Source organism: Pelodiscus sinensis, chromosome 14 (genome assembly GCF_052426305.1).
Source record: "Pelodiscus sinensis isolate ZL-2025 chromosome 14, ASM5242630v1, whole genome shotgun sequence".
In the NCBI taxonomy this organism is placed as follows: Eukaryota; Metazoa; Chordata; order Testudines; family Trionychidae; genus Pelodiscus; species Pelodiscus sinensis.
This window is the reverse complement of record NC_143065.1, coordinates 20,627,671-20,646,954: the sequence shown is the minus strand read 5'-3', so window position 1 is coordinate 20,646,954 and position 19,284 is coordinate 20,627,671.

Sequence of the window (19,284 nt, the reverse complement as noted above, 5' to 3'; positions counted from 1 at the left end):
AGATGAAAGGCTAACATTGGTTATGGTGGCCTGTTAGAACTTCTTGTTCCTGATAATAAAAGGTGTGTTCAGACATGTCATTCTGACCTTATGTACAATTTTCTAGGTATGTTTTGGGGAAAGAAATGGGTTAGTCGTTCCATTAATACTGTAAGTCATTGAAATGACAACAAAAATAATGGAAACTCACTACCACGTGCTGTAGCATCTAAATTATCCGTCTGTATCCTGTAGAAAAATCAGTTGGGGGCCACAGACAAGTGAGAAGCAAAGTAAAAAGCTCCTGACTGAGAAGGAGAAAGACACTCCCCACATTCCCCTTGCACATCAGGGATGGGCCCAAGCTAGTAGATTTTGTGTGCTTCAGTTTGCGGGTGGCTGGCTGACTAGCTGGAGTGCTAGTGCGGGCTCCCCAATGCTAAGCCATGGCGGACAGATCCAGGCAAGTCAGGGGCTGCATTTAGCCCCCAGGTCTGAGATTCCCCACCCCTGATTTAAAGGCTGCAGTGGTGCAGCGGCACCAATGCAACTGCACTGCTCTAGTGCTTCTGCACAAATGCTACCTATGTCAATGGGAAGGCTTCTCCCAACGGTGCAGGGATTCTCTCTAGGGATACGTCTACACAGCAGCACTATTTTGGGATAACACCCGTTATCCCGAAATAGCGTTCCGTGCATCTTAACAGCATGCTTGTTATTTCAAAATAAATTTGATATAACGGGTTTCTTATTCTGGCTTCCTATAAATCTCAATGCATGAGGATAAGGAAAGCACTGGAATAGCAATTTATTTCAAAATTAGCACTGTGTAGACAGCACCAACTTTCAAAATAAGCTATTTCAAAATAAGCTACGCAATTTGCGTAGCTCAAATTGTGTAGCTTATTTTGAGGTATGTACGAGTAGACTTATACTGAAGCTACGTCTAGACAGCAGGCTTCTTTTGGAAGAAGCTTTTCTGGAAGAGATTTTCCAGAAAAACTTTCTTTTGAAAGAGAGTGTCCACACAGCAAAAGCACATTGATTGGATGCTATCTTGCATTTAAGTTGTGATTACTATGGACAGAGTGGCCACCACGGCACCTGTACTTTTTCCTGGAGGCCTTTTCTTTTGAAAAAAACCCGCTTCCCCATCCACACATGCCTTTTTCTGAAAAAGGCTTCTTCCTCACAGAAAGAGGTTTACCACTGTCAGAAAAACCTCTGCATTCTTTTGACGTTCTGTCGAAAGAATGCAATTGCAGTGTGCACGTAAGTGTAGTTTTTCCAAAAAGCGGGGCTGTTTTTCCATAAAAAGTCTGTAGTGTAGACATACCCTAAGAGTCAGTAGGTATGCCAACAGGAAAATCCCTCCTACTGACATAGTATTGTCCACAGCAGCAGTTAGGTTGGTATAACTGTGTCACTAGCTATGTTACACGGAGGCTGTGTCTACATTGGCATCCCTTTCCAGAAAAGGGATGCTAATGAGACACTTCGGAATTGCAAATCCGCGGGGGATTTAAATATCCCCCACGGCATTTGCATTTACATGGCTGCCGCTTTTTTCTGGCTCAGGGTTTTTGCTGGAGAAAAGTGCCAGTGTAGACGCGATTCTCCGGAAAATAAGCCCTTTTCTGGAAGATCGCTTATTCCTACTTTCAAGGGATCTTCTGGAAAAAGGATTATTTTCTGGAGAATCGCATCTACACTGGCGCTTTTCTCCAGCAAAAACCCCGAGCCGGAAAAAAGTGGCAGCCATGTAAATGCAAATGCCGCGGGGGATATTTAAATCCCCCACGGATTTGCAATTCCGAAGTGTCTCATTAGCATCCCTTTTCCGGAAAGGGATGCCAATGTAGACACAGCCTGTGAGTTTTGCCGCAAGAGCCTATACAAATGACATGTGGATCTGTTTTTGCGCTAGGGGTTTTTGTGAAAAACAAGCAGTGTGGACATTTTCTTTTTACGCAAGATTGGAATACTTCCTTTTTTGAGGCGTAAGGATCTTGTGCAAAAAGGGGTTTTTGCACAAAAAGGAAACATCCACACTGCTTGTTTTTGTACTTTACCATTAGCATTTCTACAGCCCTCTCTTCTCTCTTACATAACTCCCCTCAGGTCCATCACATTATTTTCTGTCCTTGAAAAAGTTATACTGGGACAGGCTGCTAGATTTTGGTTTGTTAAACAATAGGGAAGATAGTGCTATGTTGAAAGGTGTTGATAGTTGCCATCAATCAGGCACCTTATTAAAGTTGATAGGTTTACTAAGAACCCTTCATTCAGGAAAAATGGGAGAAGCAATTTAAAAGCCATTTTGTATAGTGGTAGCATAAACAACAAAAGTCACACTGCCCAAGCCCTGGGCAGGATGGCAAGGTCTGAGCATAAACTAAGGCATGTGGGCAAAGGGGGATTAATTGAAAACACGGCGATGGGGGATTGATTGATTGCAGTTGAGTCTATATGCATGTCTGAGAATAAAAAGGCAAGAAAAAAAAAGCAAGCAAACCAAGAGAATGGCTGGAGGAAGTAGAAATGGGGTCCTTTGGGGGCACAGGAGTCACAGGAAAGGCAGAGTCAGAAATTGTAAGTGAAAAAAGGTGCCTGCTATTGTTTGTTTCTTCTGCATTCTGGTAAACAGGATTTTGTGACATTCTTTGCAAATAAATGGGATCGCACCAAAGAAATGTCTGTCTATCACCAGTTTCTCCTCCCAATGGAAACAACTCGGAAAAATTACCTGCACCAGACAAAAATGAGCATCAATTGTTATGGAAACCTGCTACCCTCAGTTTACAATGCTAAAAGTCCACGTCCAAGAGTGGTATTATGTACTATGACACAATGAGCCTCTTTGCCATTCTACTTGCAGACTAGGAAGGGAATATGAACAGTGCTGCAGGTTAGAATTGAGTGAGCACTGCAAAAAGTTTCCCACAATTTGTTCACATTTTTAGATGTTTGCTTCATCTGTGTTCCTATTTCTTTTCTTTTTACTTCCCATTAACATGTTTGTGCTTGAGTTTTACTAGCATAAGTGCCAGTGGAAAGCAAGTTCTAAACTTGCACACTGAAATCCTTACACACTCCAAGATTTATGGTTTGTTTCCACAGGCGTTAGCACCATCATGCTGGCAATAATATTTATGCTTATCCAGACCATGGGGCAGAAACAATACCATGTGAACTATCCTAGGCCACATCTGGCCTCTTTGGCCTAGTGAGAAGTAGTAAAGATTCTGTCTGTGCTATGAGGATTATGCTGGCCAGGAGATAATTGTTCTAGAAGAATGGAGTGACCGTTGGATTCATTGACTTCTTTGCCAAAAAGGAAAAACATGCAAATCCACTGTCTGCCAGACAACCAGTGCACGTGCTGGCTTGGAAGTGGAGGTGAGGGGCAAGTCTACATGCAAAACACTGTATCGGTACAGTTGCACAGCCATAGCACTTAAGTGAAGACACACTCTAATGGGAGAGCTTCTCCCATTGGTACAACTAATCCATCTCAGTGAGAGGTGGTAGAAGAGAAGCTCTCCCACTGTCATAGCACTGTTTCCACTGGGGCTTATGTTGGTATAAATAGGTCACTCAAGGGTGTGTATTTTCACACCCCTGAGTGACTGTTGTTATATCAATGTAAAGCTGTAATGTAGACCTGGCTTACGGCATGCCCCTTTTATGTGATGGATGGGGTGGGGCCAAGTCAATTTCCTAGGCATGGTCCTCCACATTTTGAAGGGATATTGCCTTGATGTTTGTATGGGAGAAATAGACTCCTTGCTGCCTCACCCATCTTGTAAAAGAGTGCCATAGGGAGTGATCCATGCAATGGGTCAACTTCTCCTCTGACCCACATTAACATCAGTGGGCTCACAGGGGTATAAATAAGGGCAGAATCTGGCTGATGCATACAGAGCTATTTTTATTGGTGATTTCCAGTCTATATATCTTGGTCATGTACAGTATTTTATAAAGTAGAAATATGTTCAGTTATTGCTTAGCAGCTGGTCCCATTTCAAACCCTAACATCAGCTGTCCATCCACAATAGATTTTCTTTGAATAACTCTTGGAAATGCTGGACATCTGTTTTCTCTAATTAATTCTAGCGACCATCAACTTCATTACATATGTTGAAAGCTTTCAAGGGTGATAGTGTTCCCTCTGCCTTCCCTTATTTATTCTTGGATCTGGACTTCTAATACTCCAGTCATCTGAAGAAGTGGATTGTAGCCACAAAAACTCATGATACCATCCACATGTTTTGTTAGTCTTTAAGGTGCTGCAAGAGTATTAGTTGTTTTTTAAAAAACCAAAAAGCATACATTCAGAGATTCCAAAGTTGGAAGGGACTATTGTCATATCTCCCGTATAAAATGTGCCACACAACTTCCGCCAAATAAATCCTAGAACAGATCTTGTAGAAATAATATCCAATTTTGATTTATATATTGCCAATGATGGAGATTCCACCAACAACTATGGTAAAGTATTCTAATGGTTAATTACCTTCTCTGTTAAAAATGCATGCTTTAGTTCCACTCTGAATTGGTCTAGCTTCAACAACCAGCTATTGGATCATGTTATGCCTTTTTCTGTTAGGCTGAAGTGTCCATTATCAAGTATTTGTTCACCATGTAGGTACTTACAGACTAATTAAGTCACCCTTAACCTTCTCTTTATTAAACTAAATAGACTGAGCTCTTTGAGCCTATCTCTGTACAGCATGTTTTGTAATCATTTAAACATTCTTGTGGCTCTTCTTTGAACTCCCTCCAATTTATCAACATCTTTGTTGACACCAGAACTGGATCCAGTTTCCCAGCCGTGGTTGCATCAGTACCAAACAGAAAAATAAAATAACCTCTCTATTCCTTACGTAAGATTCCAGTTTATGCATCCAAGGATGGCGTTAGTCCTCTTGGCTACTGCATTGCACGGGGAGAGGCACCCTTGTTAACTATTGAATATTCCTGTTGAAGCCCACTTCTGCGAGGCTACTGTATTGCCATTTCCCTAACCTCTGTCTGATCTTAGCCTCTGAGCTCCTTCAGACTAGGGACTGTTGATCCCCAAATGCCTGGACTTGCCTAGCACACTGTGGAGACTGGCACTACCACAAACAGCAGCAGCAATAATTGAAAGACTAAACACATATCAGCAAATATGAACAAAATATATTTTACCTCCTAGCTTTATCCATGGGAAAAAATACCATTCAATATGTCCCCTAACTGAGCCTCAAATACCTGGTAGCTACTGAAGGAAAAAAATTAGAAAATGTGTTAATGAGCTAAAAGAACTTGCTGCCACATTCATTACCTTTATCACGTGTTTGAATAGAGGCTGGGTCCTATAAATCTTATTAATTGTTATCAAGCCTGAAGATTACTGTTACATAAAATAATTGAAAAGCATAAATCTCTTGGTGAGATAACTGAAACCACACACCTGGAGAATGACCAAGCAGGAATTGCCAGTAACAATTCTACAAGTGCTTAGTAGTTTTCACTCTATAAGTGTGTGGACCTCTCCCCAGGCAGAGTGCCAACAAAAACCTCTATGCATTACTTAAGTTCCAGTTAAACCTTCAAAATGAGGTTTGTTTGTATTCCACCCCACACCAGTCAGCATAGCTGGCCTCCCAAGAATACTTGTCTTCTCTGGGAAGGGTGAGTCTAGTCAGGAAAGTACTAGGACTGTTATTATGATCAGCCTTCTGATGAGTGACCACGGAAAGGAGGTTGCATATATACTATCTTGTGCATATGTACAGGATCATGACATGGTCTTTGATTAGCAGAACACTCCATACACCAACATGACATACTCTGTATATGTGTATTAAGCACTGTGTTTTAAAAATATAAAGTTTGAAACCATTCAGAATAACTATGAAATAGAATCAAAAGATTGCCTTCCAACAAAATTCAAGGCCCATTCCTGCCCCCAAAATATCCACCACATTAAAATCTTTCCCATATTAGACACATTACTAGGTGCTATGTTCCTTTTGCGGTAACACAATATTTTGTTAGGGAAGGAATTTATTGTTCTTGCTTTTGGTCTTTTGTTTTAGATGAGTGGCATTTATATCTTATAATCATCATTAAGAAAAAAATTCAGGTTGTTCATATTTTGTTTTCTTCTGTAAAATACTTTTCAAATGATATTTTCTTTGCTAAAGTTAGGCATTCTAATATTTCTTGTCAATGTTAAATAGACAGTAAAGGAAATACAGACCAATAATGATAACATGGTACAATGAGGATACATAGTGAATCAGAACATTTCATGAATTCATATCCTTATGTTTTACTGTATTACTATGAGATTATTTTTGCCAATGTCAGTGAGGTAGACAGGGAGGGGAGAAGGGAATGAATGGTGATCCCTCCTCCACCAATAAAACAAAATCCTAATTTTCTGTCTTTTATCTTTCATGCGCCTCTTTGGCCTTGTCAAAACATATCGTTCAGTTAGAGACTAAAAATATTTTCCCATCGATTGGGGTTATTGATTTTTTTAAATCTGTACTTTGGCTTAGAGAGCTCGGGTGAAGGGTGAAAGTTCACCAGCTTAGTCTGCCGTTTTATCTGGACAGCAAAAGAATGTATTGGCAGCAGATTTGATTTACCTTGTTGGTCAGCTGTACTCACTCCAACCACAGCAGACAACCAGCAAGCATATTTTCCTGTCTATTTTATTGTATGCTGAACCTCTTGAAGGTCCACCCTTTCTATTGATTTATCTCTCAATTTCCAGTAGCCCATATTTTTGTTCTTATTAACATACATGTATCAGAAATCAGATTCTTTTCCAAGATATATTGACCATTTATGAGCTTTTTACCAAACATGACCACATGTTTTATATCATTCACTAACCATTCTGATACAAATGTAAGTCTATATATCTTAATTTTTGATGACTAATAAACAAAATTAAATCTGAAATAATGTGATGTATGTGTTAATGTTGGATTAGAATCATACATGCGAATCCAAAGGTTAATATTTTACATTCTAATAGTATGAAATATAATTATTATGTTATTCATTATTCTTTTCTGTAGATGGTATAGATGCATGGTAGAATAGCTATCCATTCATTGTTTGATGTTTTCAAAATTATACATTATGAAATATATTCTGTATAAGTATCTCCTACATATTTACGTCTTTCCTTGTTCGCTCTTTAGGATACTGTGGAATATACAAAGGAGTCACTGCTATTGCTTAAGATTTTTCATACACTACATTTCATATGTTCAACCTGTATGGGTACATCTATACTTAACAGACGATTGACACTCCGGAGGTGGATCTTCTAGCGTTCGATTTAATGGGTCTAGCATAGACCTATAAATCGAACTCTGAGGGAAACCCCTGCTGGCGTCCGGTACTCCTTCTGCGAGGAGTAAGGTAAGCCAACATGAGCATTTGCTTCCATCGGCCTCCCTCTTTGGGGACACTGCCACAGCTCCGCTTAAGGTAAGCCAACTTTAGCTACTCATTTTGCATAGCTGGAGTTGTGTACCTTAAGCCGACCTGATGATTTCTGATGAGAGTATGTGGGGAATAAAGTTTTTGCTCTAGAAAAAGATACTCTTAAAATATTATTGGCAACCACATAAAACCCAACCACCATAATGGAGGACATCATGAAAATTCTCAAAAAATATTTCCTCAATATTTGTTAAAAAATATATTTAGAGTCAAAACTTTTAGCCATTGCAACCTGATAGGTGTTCTGTAAGCTTGCAGAAACTCAAATGCTAGGCTTACATGCTTTAATATCCAGTGAGCTCCCAATATGGAGATAAACCAGTATTGGGAGGCACACATGTATTTCTAATGATGGAAAAGGAAATGCTAGGAACTCCCTAGTCATGCAAAATACATAATGTATGTCTAAATAAAGTCTATTGTGTCCCATGGTTGATTGCTCCTTGGAAATCATCAGATCTGGTATCTGTGGCACCACCCAATCTGTTTTTGTGCAAAAAAATTTACAGTGAATCGACAGAACAGAGGGTTTTTTGCAATATAGGTTTCCTTTTTCTACAAAGAATAACTCCTTTTTGCACAAGAGCTCTTGTGCAAAAAGGTGTGTGTGGATGGGAAACATGGGTCTTTTTGTGCCCTGGTAACCATTCTGTTCATGCCAATAAGAGTTTTCTTGCAAGCACGTTCATGCAGTCTGGACGTTCTCTTGTGCAAAAGCACATCGCTTTTCTGATGCACTTTTGTAGTGTGGATGCGCTCTTGCACAAGAAGTTTCTGCGGAAGATCTCTTCTGCAAAAAGATTCTTGCACAAGAAGCCTGCAGTGTAGATGTAGCCTAAATTAGGAGAATGAAATGGCCTTCCAGAAGCAAGAAAATACACAAAGCGAAAATAATCAGTTCCCCAGCCCTTTTTATGTTAGGAAAGGCTCTGTGCCTCCCCCTGGCACTCCATCATAAAAAGGAAACCTGAAAGCTTGATTTTTACACACTTCCTGCATCACAGACAATTCCAGGTTCTAGCTCCAGAAGGCCAAGATCCTCAGAGTCAGTTTTATCTTTGATTTCACGTTTGCTAAGAGATACATAGCCACCAACATCGTCTATGTTCTTCTCTTTGACTCCACAGTCAGAGCAAATGTGCAAACTGCTTTCTTCTCTTCGGGCCCACATGAGTAGGTATCATGCTGAAAGTTATGCCACTGTGGGCTTTTCTACTTCACAGAGCACACAAGCAACCCATGCCCTTACTTCTTTGTCATTTTGTCCCTTAGTGCCATTGCTTATCATGTGCTTCCTTTCACACTAACTGCTTAGGCTGTAGTTTCTTCTTACATGCAGGGGAAACAGATGAAAAGTACAATTGTCTGCAAGTGACAGAATGACACAGCACAAAGTCCATGTCAATCACCATCTCTAAGCCTTTCATAGAATTTCCCAGGTCACATACAACACAGTCCATCTGGTTAGCAGCAAAAAATACCATTATCATAAATGAACATTATATTTTCCTTTCTGCCACTATTCAGCAGATTAGTAAGGTAGGTAGGTAAGCACTGCATAACTCTTTGCAGCACAGAGGTCCAAGTTACCAACTGAAACATTACTGGTATTATTACTGGCTGTGCAGCTGAACGAGAGGCATTTTGTGTGTCTGGGAACTCTCTTGTTCTTAAAATTCAAGCAATCTAATTTATGGGCAGTTTATATTGTAATATTATAAAGCAATTTGGCAGGGAGCTCCTAAATTTGTATCTCTTTGTTATCTACTATATACTTGAGAGAGTTTGTCAGTCCATTTGTCTGCGAGTCTGTTTGTTCAAGAACTCCTCCTAAATGGTAAGAGCTAGGACAACCAAATTTGGTATGCACCTTCCTCTTATCATAACTTAAAGCGAGATAAGGTATTGGTTGCGCCCAGGATAATGGGATATGCATGGAATGCCATTGTTTTTCAGAAAATGGAAAGAGGGGGCTGTGACAGCAGGGACAGTTAAACTCATAACAACATAAGGACACAAGAACATAAGAATGGCCATACTGGGTCAGACCAAAGGTCCATGTAGCCCAGTATCCTGTCTTTTGATAGTGGCCAATGCCAGATCCCCCAAAGGAAGTGAACAGAACAGGGAATCCTCAAATAATCCCTCTCCTGTCACCCATTCCTAGCCTCTGATAGAAGCTAGGGAAACCATTCCTATCCATCCTGGCTAATAGACATTGATGGACCTAACCTACATGAATTTATCTAGGGGTATATCTACATTGTAAGGCTATTTCAGGATACCAGAAATATCCCGAAATAGCTACCCCACATCTTTTGAATGCGTCCAGTATTGTGAAATATAACGGACACACTATTTTGGCATCCCAGTAAACCTCATTCCACGAGGGATAAGGGATATCTCAAAATAGTGTGCTATTTCAAAATTTGGTGCTGTGCAGACGTGCCAAATTTTGAAATAGCCTATTTCAAAATAAAATTGAAATAAGATATGCAATTTGCTTAACGCAAATTGCATATTTTATTTTGAGAAAAGGGTGCAGTGTAGACACACCCTAGTTATTTCTTGAACCCTAGGGCTGCGTCTAGACTGGCATGATTTTGCGGAAGTACTTTTAAAGGAAAAGTTTTTCCGTTAAAAGTATTTCCGCAAAAGCGTGTCTAGATTGGGAAGTGCCTTTGTGCAAAAGATTTGCTTTTGCGCAAAAGCATCCGTGGCCAGTCTAGACGTGATTTTGCGCAAGAAAGCACCGATCGCCATTTTAGCCATCGGGGCTTTTTTGTGCAAAACAGTTCTTCCCTGTCTACACTGGCCCTCCTGTGCAAGTATTCTTGCGCAAGAGGGCTTTTTCCCAAGCGGGAGCGTGAAAACATTTGTGCAAGAAGCACTGATTTTGTACATTAGGAAGTCAGTGCTCTTGCTCAAATTCAAGTGGCCAGTGTAGACAGCTGGCAAAATCTTGTCAGTCTAGATGCACCCAAGTAGTTTCCTGGCCTTCATAGCTTCCTCTGGCAAGGAGTTCCAACTCTGTGCTGTGTAAAGAAAAACTTCCTTTTGTTTATTTTAAACCTACTACATATTAATTTGATTTGGTGTCCCTTAGTTCTTACGTTATGGGAACAAGTAAATAACTTTTCCTTATTCAATTTTTCCACACCAGGCATGATTTTATAGACCTCTACCATAGTCCCCCTTTGGGTTCATCTACACTGCAGCATTATTTCGGTATACCAAAATAGCTAGTCCATGTCTTTTGAGCAAGCCTGTTATTTCGAAATATAATGGGTTCACTATTCCAACATCCTTGTAAACCTTGTTCTGCATTTCGGAATAGCACTTTATTTTGAAATTTGTCTGTGTAGACAGCGCCAAATTCTGAAATAAGCTGTTTTGAAATGAACTCGAAATAAGCTACATAGCTCAAATTCCATAGTTTATTTTGAGCTACAGGTGCAATGTAGACACACCCTTTATCTCCTTTCTTCTAAGATGAAAAGTCCCAACCAGTCTCTTTAATCTCTCCGCATATGGGACCTGTTCCAAACCCCTAATCATTTTAGTTGTCCTTCTCTGAACCTTTTCTAATGCCAGTATATCTTTTTTGCGATGAGGTGACCACATCTGTATGCAGTATTCAAGATGTGGGCGTATGATGGTTTTATATAGAGGCAATAGGATGTTCTCTGTCTTATTCTCTATTCCTTTATGAATGAATCCTAACATTCTATTTGCTTTTTTGACTGCTGCTGCACATTGAATGGATGTTTTCAGAGAACTATCTACAATGACTCCAAGATCTCTCTCTTGAGTAGTTACTGCTAAATTAGTTTCCATTATATTATATGTATAGTTGGGATTATTTTTCCAGTTTGGTTGGTATGATCTTTTTGAAGCTCTTCACAGTCTACGTTGGTCTCAACTATCTTGAGCAATTTAGTATCATCTGCAATTATTGCCACCTCACCCTTCTCAAGATCATTTATAAATAGATTAAATAGGATTGGTCCCAGTAGGGACCCTTGAGGAACACCACTAGTTACCTCTCGCCACTCTGAAAATTTACTGTTTATTCCTACCCTTTGTTTCCTGTCTTTTAACCAATTATCAGTCTGTGAGAGGACCTTCCCTCTTATCCCATGACAACTTACTTTACTTAAGAGCCTTTGATGAGGGACCTTGTCAAAGGCTTTCTGGAAATCTAAGTATACTATATCTACTGGAGCCCCCTTATCCACATGTTTGTTGACCCCTTCAAAGAACTCTAATAGATTAGTAAGGCATGATTTCCTTTTACAGAAACCATGTTGAATTTCCTCCAACAAATTATGTTCATCTATGTATCTGACAATTTTATTCTTTACTATAGTTTCAACTAATTTGCCTGGTACTGACGTTAGACTTATTGGTCTGTAATTGCCAGGATCACCTCCAGACCCCTTTTTTAAATATTGGCTTCACATTAGCTATCTTCCAGCATTAGGTGCAGAAGCTGATTTAAAGGATAGGTAACAAACCACAGTTAATAGTTCTGCAATTTCGCATTTGAGTTCTTTCACAGCTCTTGGGTGAATGCCATCTGGTCCTGATGACTTGTTACTGTTAAGTTTATCAATTTGTTCCAAAACCTCCTCTAATGATACCTCAATCTGGGACAATTCCTCAGATTTGTCACCTAAAAAGAATGGCTCAGGTTTGGGAATCTCCCTAATATCCTCAGCCATGAAGACCAAAGCAAAGAATTCATTTAGTTTCTCCGCAGTGACCTTATCGCCTTTGAGTGTTCCTTTCGTGTCCCAGTTATCCAGGGGTTCCACTAGTTGTTTAGCAGGCTTCCTGCTTCTGATGTACTTAAAACATTTTGCTATTACCTTTTGAGTTTTTGGCTAACTGATCTTCAAACCCCTTTTTGGCTTTTCTTATTATATTTTTACACTTAATTTGACAGAATTTATGTTCCTTTCTATTTTCCTCACTAGGATTTAACTTCCACTTTTAAAATGATGCCTTTTTATCTCTCACTGCTCTTTTTACTTGGTTGTTACTTTTTTAAGTTCTCTTACCATGGTTTTTAATTTGGAGTATACCTTTAAGTTGGGCCTCTATTATGTCATCTTTGAAAAGTTTCCATGCAGCTTGTAGGGATTTTACTTTTGTTGCTGTACCTTTCAGTGTCTGTTTAACTAACCTCATTTTTGTGTAATTCCCCTTTCTGAAATTAAATGGCACTATTGGGCTGCTGAGGTGTTTTTCCCATCACAGGGATGTTAAATTTTATTACATTATGGTCACTATTTCCAAGCAGTCCAGTTATATTTACCTCTTGCAACATATCCTGTACTCCACTTGGACTAAATCAACTATTCCATGATGACCACAGCTGGCAACTAGCAAGGATGCCCCCACTGCCCCAACAGCCCACAGAGTTGTGGAGCATTCACTGTCTGGGCAGCGCACCCCCGGCTGCTCCAGTCCCCAAGGCAATTGCTGCTGGCTGGGCAGCGTGGACCTCACCGCCCTGGGCTGGCCTCAGGAAGCAGCTGGAGGCTACCTCCAACCCATGCCCTGAACTCCTCCACATGGCCCAACTCCCTGGCCTAACCCCTACACATCCACCCCCTGCCCTGAGCACCACACCCCTGTTCTGGCTGCTGCACCCCCCTCCCTGCCCTGAGCTCCTCTTCACCCCCAACAAGTGCTCCCTCTAAGGTGTGTGCCTGTGTGGCCACGCACAAAAAATTCTGAGCCTGCCCACTTCCTTCATAGAGCTACGCAGCAGCACTCACCTTCCTGCTGGACATGGAAAGTGAGTGGCATGGTTGCTCCCAGGGCCAGGGCCTTGTGGTGGACAGGGATGGGGATGCGTTGCAAGGCAGCTACTCTGGCTGCTGCCAGGGCTGAAGCTTTATTGGGAGCCAGCTGCTGCCAGGGCTGAGGCCATGTGATAGGCAGCAGCTGCTGCTGGGGACTAGGACTGCGGGCTGGTGTGTGGCTGCTGCTGCCAGGGATTGGGGCCATGGGGATGGTGGGTGCCTGGCTCGGGGTGGTTTATTAGCCTGGCCTCTGGCCAGAAAGGCAGAGACCCAAGCAGCAGACGGGTGGGAGGAATGCAGCAATTCTGTAGTGTCTGGAAGAGGCTGTGGGTGAGGCAGGATGTTCAAACCCACTGGTCCATATCAGTGCAGTTAATATTTCAGTGTAGGACCCACACTCTCACACCTCTTCCCTAGGTAGCACCCTCGCAACTCTGGCCAGGGGCTGTCACCCTCTTCCCCGCCCAGTGGAAAACCAAAGAATTGTCCTACACTGCAGCAGATGGTGCAGTGGAACATTCCCTCCCCAAATCCCCAGGCCATTCAGCTCCAGGCACCTGCTCGGGCTGGAGTATGAGTCACCAGGAGGGGCCTAGAGGCAGTTTTGCCACAGCTCATTGCATTAGACTGGGCGCTGGTTCTCCCTGGGCTCTAGTCCCAGCTGCCCGGAAGAGACATGGGCCTAGTGCTGCTGAGATACTTGTTCCCAGGGTCCAACCCAAAGCCTGCCTGAGCTCTCTGGGGCCCAGCTACAGTTCAGGAAGCAGCTGTAATGGAATCTAAGGGAGCCGGAGCTGCTGCTGGGCTTCTCTTGCTATTTGCATGAGAGCCTGGTGGGGACTGCTCAGTGTTCACAGTGGGACTGGGGCAGTTGAAGGAAGGGAGGAGCATTGGGGGTTGAAGGAGGAGGAGACAAGAGGGCTAGATATGTAACAGGACAGAAGATGTGGCAGGAGCTAGTGCTTCTGCACAGTAAGTGGAGATAGCATATATATACAGTAATTCCTCATTTAACACTATAGATGCGTTTCTGAAAATGTTTGTGCTAAGCGAAAACATGTTATTAGGGGTCAATTTTCCCATTAGAAATAATGGAAAATGTGGGGGTTGCGGTTCAGGTGGTGGTGGCAAAGTCAATTTTTTGTTGGTGCTGGGTCGTCAACGACAACATTAGATATCTAGCAACACAAGTCACCGTGATTTGTTAAAACACAAAGATAAACACATGAGTGAGCGAAGGAGTGCTGTACCACGTGTATTCATCCGCTCATGCGTATTACCACTGTTTTCACCAACTTATACCACTGCGCGAAGTAGTCCACCATTTGATTATTTTTGTGTTATTTCGGGGACAGTTGTGTTATTCGAAAAATGTTCCCTAAAAAAAAATCATGGTATTGTGAAAAAGTGTTAAGTGGGCACGTGTTAAACGAGTAATTACTGTAGTTAGTAACTGGTGAGTGCCATGGTAGCACACATCCAAACAAGTGCACATGGCGTCAATATAGGTGCACAAGACAAAACTCACTCTGCTCTTGGATGGAAAATCTTAGGGTACATCTACACTGCATCCCTAGTTTGGACTAGGGATGCAAATGGAGATGACCGAAGTAGTCAATGAAGCGGGGATTTAAATATCCCGCGCTTCATTAACATGATCTCGCCAGCGTGCTAGTTGGAATCACAGCTGATTCGAACCAGGAAGTGCGCGCTGGGACATATTAGTTCGGACTAAAGCTCTTAGTCTGAACTAACGTTACTCCCATGCCCTCCAACAATGGAACACCCGCATGAGACCTGCCATCACTATATGGAAGCTTGCCACACCGGACCGCTACTAGTCTGTGGGGAACTTCATTTTTTGAGGAGTAACGTTAGTTCGGACTAAGGGCTTTAGTCTGAACTAACGCGTCCCGGCGCGCACTTCCTGGTTCGAATTAGCTGTGATTCGAACTAGCACGTTGGCAAGATCATGTTAATGAAGCATGAGATATTTAAATACCTGCTTCATTAACTACTTCGGTCGTCTCCATTTGCAACCCTAGTCCGAACTAGGGATGCAGTGTAGACATACCCTTAGAGGGAACACTGCCCCTAACCTTAACTCCTGCACCCTCCACCCTCAGACCAGTGCCCTGAGCTCCTCCTCATCCCCAACTCTGACTCCTGCACCCCTTACAGTCCCAGCCCCAGGCCCTGAAGGAACCAAGGAATGTCGGGTAAATCTTCCAATACTAAATACATAGAAAAACAAGGATGATAGTTACCATCTCATTTATTCAAACATATTACAGCATGAGACTGCACACTACATCACAACAACCAGGACCAACAGATGCTATTTCCTTTGCCTTAACAATAGTTAGAAGTGGGACATGACAACTCACACTATGCCAGACAATGTGACTGCCTGATCTCTCAGAAGACAGTGCATTCCATTATTGTACTATATGTTCCTAACTACTGTTATAAACTGCTAATATAATATTGCAGTCTATTGATTGATACTGGGAATACTGTTCTGGGTTAGTTTAGCTCATCTGAAATGCTGCACGAAAGTAGTATTTCCTGGTCAGTAGTGGAATGATGAAGAAAAGTTTCTGTGCCTTCTAAGCTGTTACTATTACAAGTCTTCCTTGATGGGTGTATCAGACATTTTATTTACCAAGTGCCTCCCTTTTACCAAGCCTTGGGACATTCCTCAATATCTGAAAAACTATTTAAAATAAATTAAAAGAATTAAATTAAAAGATCCCTCTCCAGAAGCTTTAATAAATTAAACCAATCAAGAGATTCATATTGGGGGAGTAATAGATATGGAGTCAACAGTGGTCATACTGAAAACACCTCTAGCTGAGGCTGCCTGTGGCATACATTGAATCACTACAGGTAAGTATGTGTGCTGGGAATTTGACATTCACTGGGAATTAGGTGCCTAGTGCTCTTGGGCTCCCTTTGAAAATCCGAGCCACATATCTTGCGTACATATTTACAAACACCAGGAAAATGTAATGATATCCCTCATGCAAGTATTGTAATACAAGTTTAGTAACAATTCTGTTTATGAATATGCATGGTATCTAGCACATAAAACATCAACATTCACTTTCAAATATTAATGATAGAAAATGTTCATTAAAAAGCTCAGTGTGCATCCTTTTACTCACACTGTGGGTGACAGCATATACTATACATTATATGGATGATTATGCAAAAGTTGAAAGCTTCCTTTCAGTTTGAATTTGACAAATGCAAGTGGGTCTCCATATATTTTCACTTTGTATTGTATAGAAAGCAGAACATTCTGTAGATGGAAGATCATAAGGATGTTGTTAGCCAGAGGTCTCCTTCCCAAGATCATGGGCATGTGCAGTAGTAGTTTGCAGCATTGCATGCTGTCAGTCAAATTTTGCTAGCAGTGTCATTCAAGGTCAGAGTCGCACTATAACTACAATCTAAGCGGGCACTGTCACATTCACTTATCAGACAGGAATGTGGTATTCTTTCCATTGTTCCTGGGTAATAAGTAACACTGAAATCATTGCCCAGGGTAAAAGTGTTTTATTTTAAACAGAGCTTCCAAGTGTTTAAAGCATAATGGTATGTTCTTGGATTTGCTTCAGAGAAAACAAATGGAAATGATACTAGAGGTAGACTGGAAAAAATAGAACTAGGATGTTTCATTTTAGCTAATGGTAGCTTAGTGGTTTTCAGTAATGGTTCACAGCAATGGAATCAGGCCATAGAAAAGCTATAATCTACTAGAAGAAGTAGATCGTTTAGTGTATCTGGGGTTTTTTTGCATGAGACAGCATAGCTCGAGCGCTTGGAAGAAACCGATGCAATCTCTGAATATATCTACTGATTTATTATTCAGAGAGATATTTTTGTTCCTCGAATTAATTAGATCCATTTAAGTTACCTTCAGATTGGGTACAGAGTTCAACCCTGCAACAAAGCATTTATATTTGAAACCTTGGAAGAAAGAATGCAGCATGCAAGGGACATATGGTAGGTAGAAGACCACTGCCCTACAGCATAACATTCCTTTGTCAGAGGGTAAGTAGTGATGAGGAGCAGAGAAGGTACAAGTGGGATTCAACTTTGCCTGCACTGCTTTGTCCTAACCTCGAGGGATCAATACTAGAGGAAGGAGACAGGGCCAGAACATTGTAATCCAGAGCCCTAGGATATCACGGACCACTTGGACCCCATCTCAGACAGGCAGGATCAGCCGTGGGGAGCTCACTTCTCCCAGCAGCAGCAGGATTCCCTCTTCCTTTACCCAGAGGTGGCAGCAGGGGGGCTTTCCAGTATTCACCCAAACAACAGCGGGGCAACTACTTGGGCGAGTGATGTGCTGTTTGATTCTTCCTCTATTCACAGACTCCATGGCTGAGGAGGTGATGGTACGAGCCCTCAGAGGAATGGGCTGCGGTGTTAGCACCCCATTGGGAGGCCCGGGGCAGTTCACCTCTCTGCCCTGGCCCTCCAGTTCTTGTTTCAGGCTGCCTGCAGACTAAGGCCGATGTCTCTGCATCAGTTACCCTCAGGTCACATTTTTAAGCTAGTCCTTTCACTCGTGATGATTAGAAACTGTTTTTGAATGACAGATGAGAGTCTGGCATAATCACATGACTCCAGGAGCTGTAGCTGTAGGCAATAGTCGACAGTGTTTAAATCTTAATGTAACCCTACCAGGAGATAAATTAGACTACACACCCATTCAGATTCATGTCCTCGCCACTGAGAATGCCAACAATGGTGCAAGTTAGTGATAACTGTACTGGTTTGTTGATTAACACTTGGAATGAGATCCTGACTCATTTCAGATAGGTTAGTGCAGTGGTCCCCAACGAGGTGCCAGCGGGCGCCACGGCGCCCTCTGGGGCATTTATGTGCACCCTCCAAATGATCTGGGCTGGCCCCGCCCCCGGGTGTGCGGCTCATGCGCGGTGCTGGCCCCGGGCACCCGGCATGTGTGCGGCCCCACCCCCGGACTCCCGGCAGCCCTGAAAGGTTGGGGACCACTGGACTAGTGCATAACCATTGGGTGATGATGGGGTTCAAACCCTACCAATCTGAGCTACCATGTTAAAGACTCAAAATCCCATTGCCAGTGTCCAGAGCCAGCCAGTCCCTAAGGGTGAGTCCTTAAACAAGACAGTTTTTAACTGTGAGCAACGATAGTAATTTTTAGTTTTGAAATCTAAACCCATGAAGGCAGAACTGGATTATGGATACAGTATTCAAGGCTCACACAAATATAAAATGTATTGAATTTTATGCAGCATGGGCTGTTTGAGCTACCCAAAAAGCAAGCAGGAAAACACCTTTCTTATTCCAGGAATGATGCTGGAGAGCTAAGCTCACCACACTTAGTATTCAGTTCCTATACTGCACTCAGACACTCACACCTGACAGGAGTCTGGGCAGGGGATTTGGGAGGAGGGGGAGCTTAGGAAAGGGGTCAGGGTCTCAGGGAGGGGGTAGCAGTGGCTGCTGGCTTCTCTGCAGAGACAGCCGGCGCTTGTCGGTTTATCCCTGCGGTGTGGTGGGCTGCACCCTGCCCTCTGGCTTCTCCCTGGGGCTGTTCCAGGGGGCCCTTACCCCTGCCCCACTGGCTTCTCCTTGGGGAGGGTGGGGCCCACACACTTGACATCTGGCTTCTTTCATCTGGCATTCTGTAGCCCAGTCATCCAGTTTTGTGAGATCCCGTTGTAACTCTTTGCAGCCTGCTTTGGACTTAATTTCCCTGAGTAATTTTATATTATCTGCAACCTTTGCCACTTCACTGTTTACCCCCTTTTCCAGATCATTTCCTGGACTCAGTACAGCTCTTTGGGGAGCCCTTCTATTTACTTCTTTCCACTGTGAAAACTGACCATTTATTCCTACCCTTTGCTTCCTATCTCTTAACCAGTTACTGTCCCACGCGGGTACCTTTCTGTTATCCCAAGACTGCTTATTTGTTTAA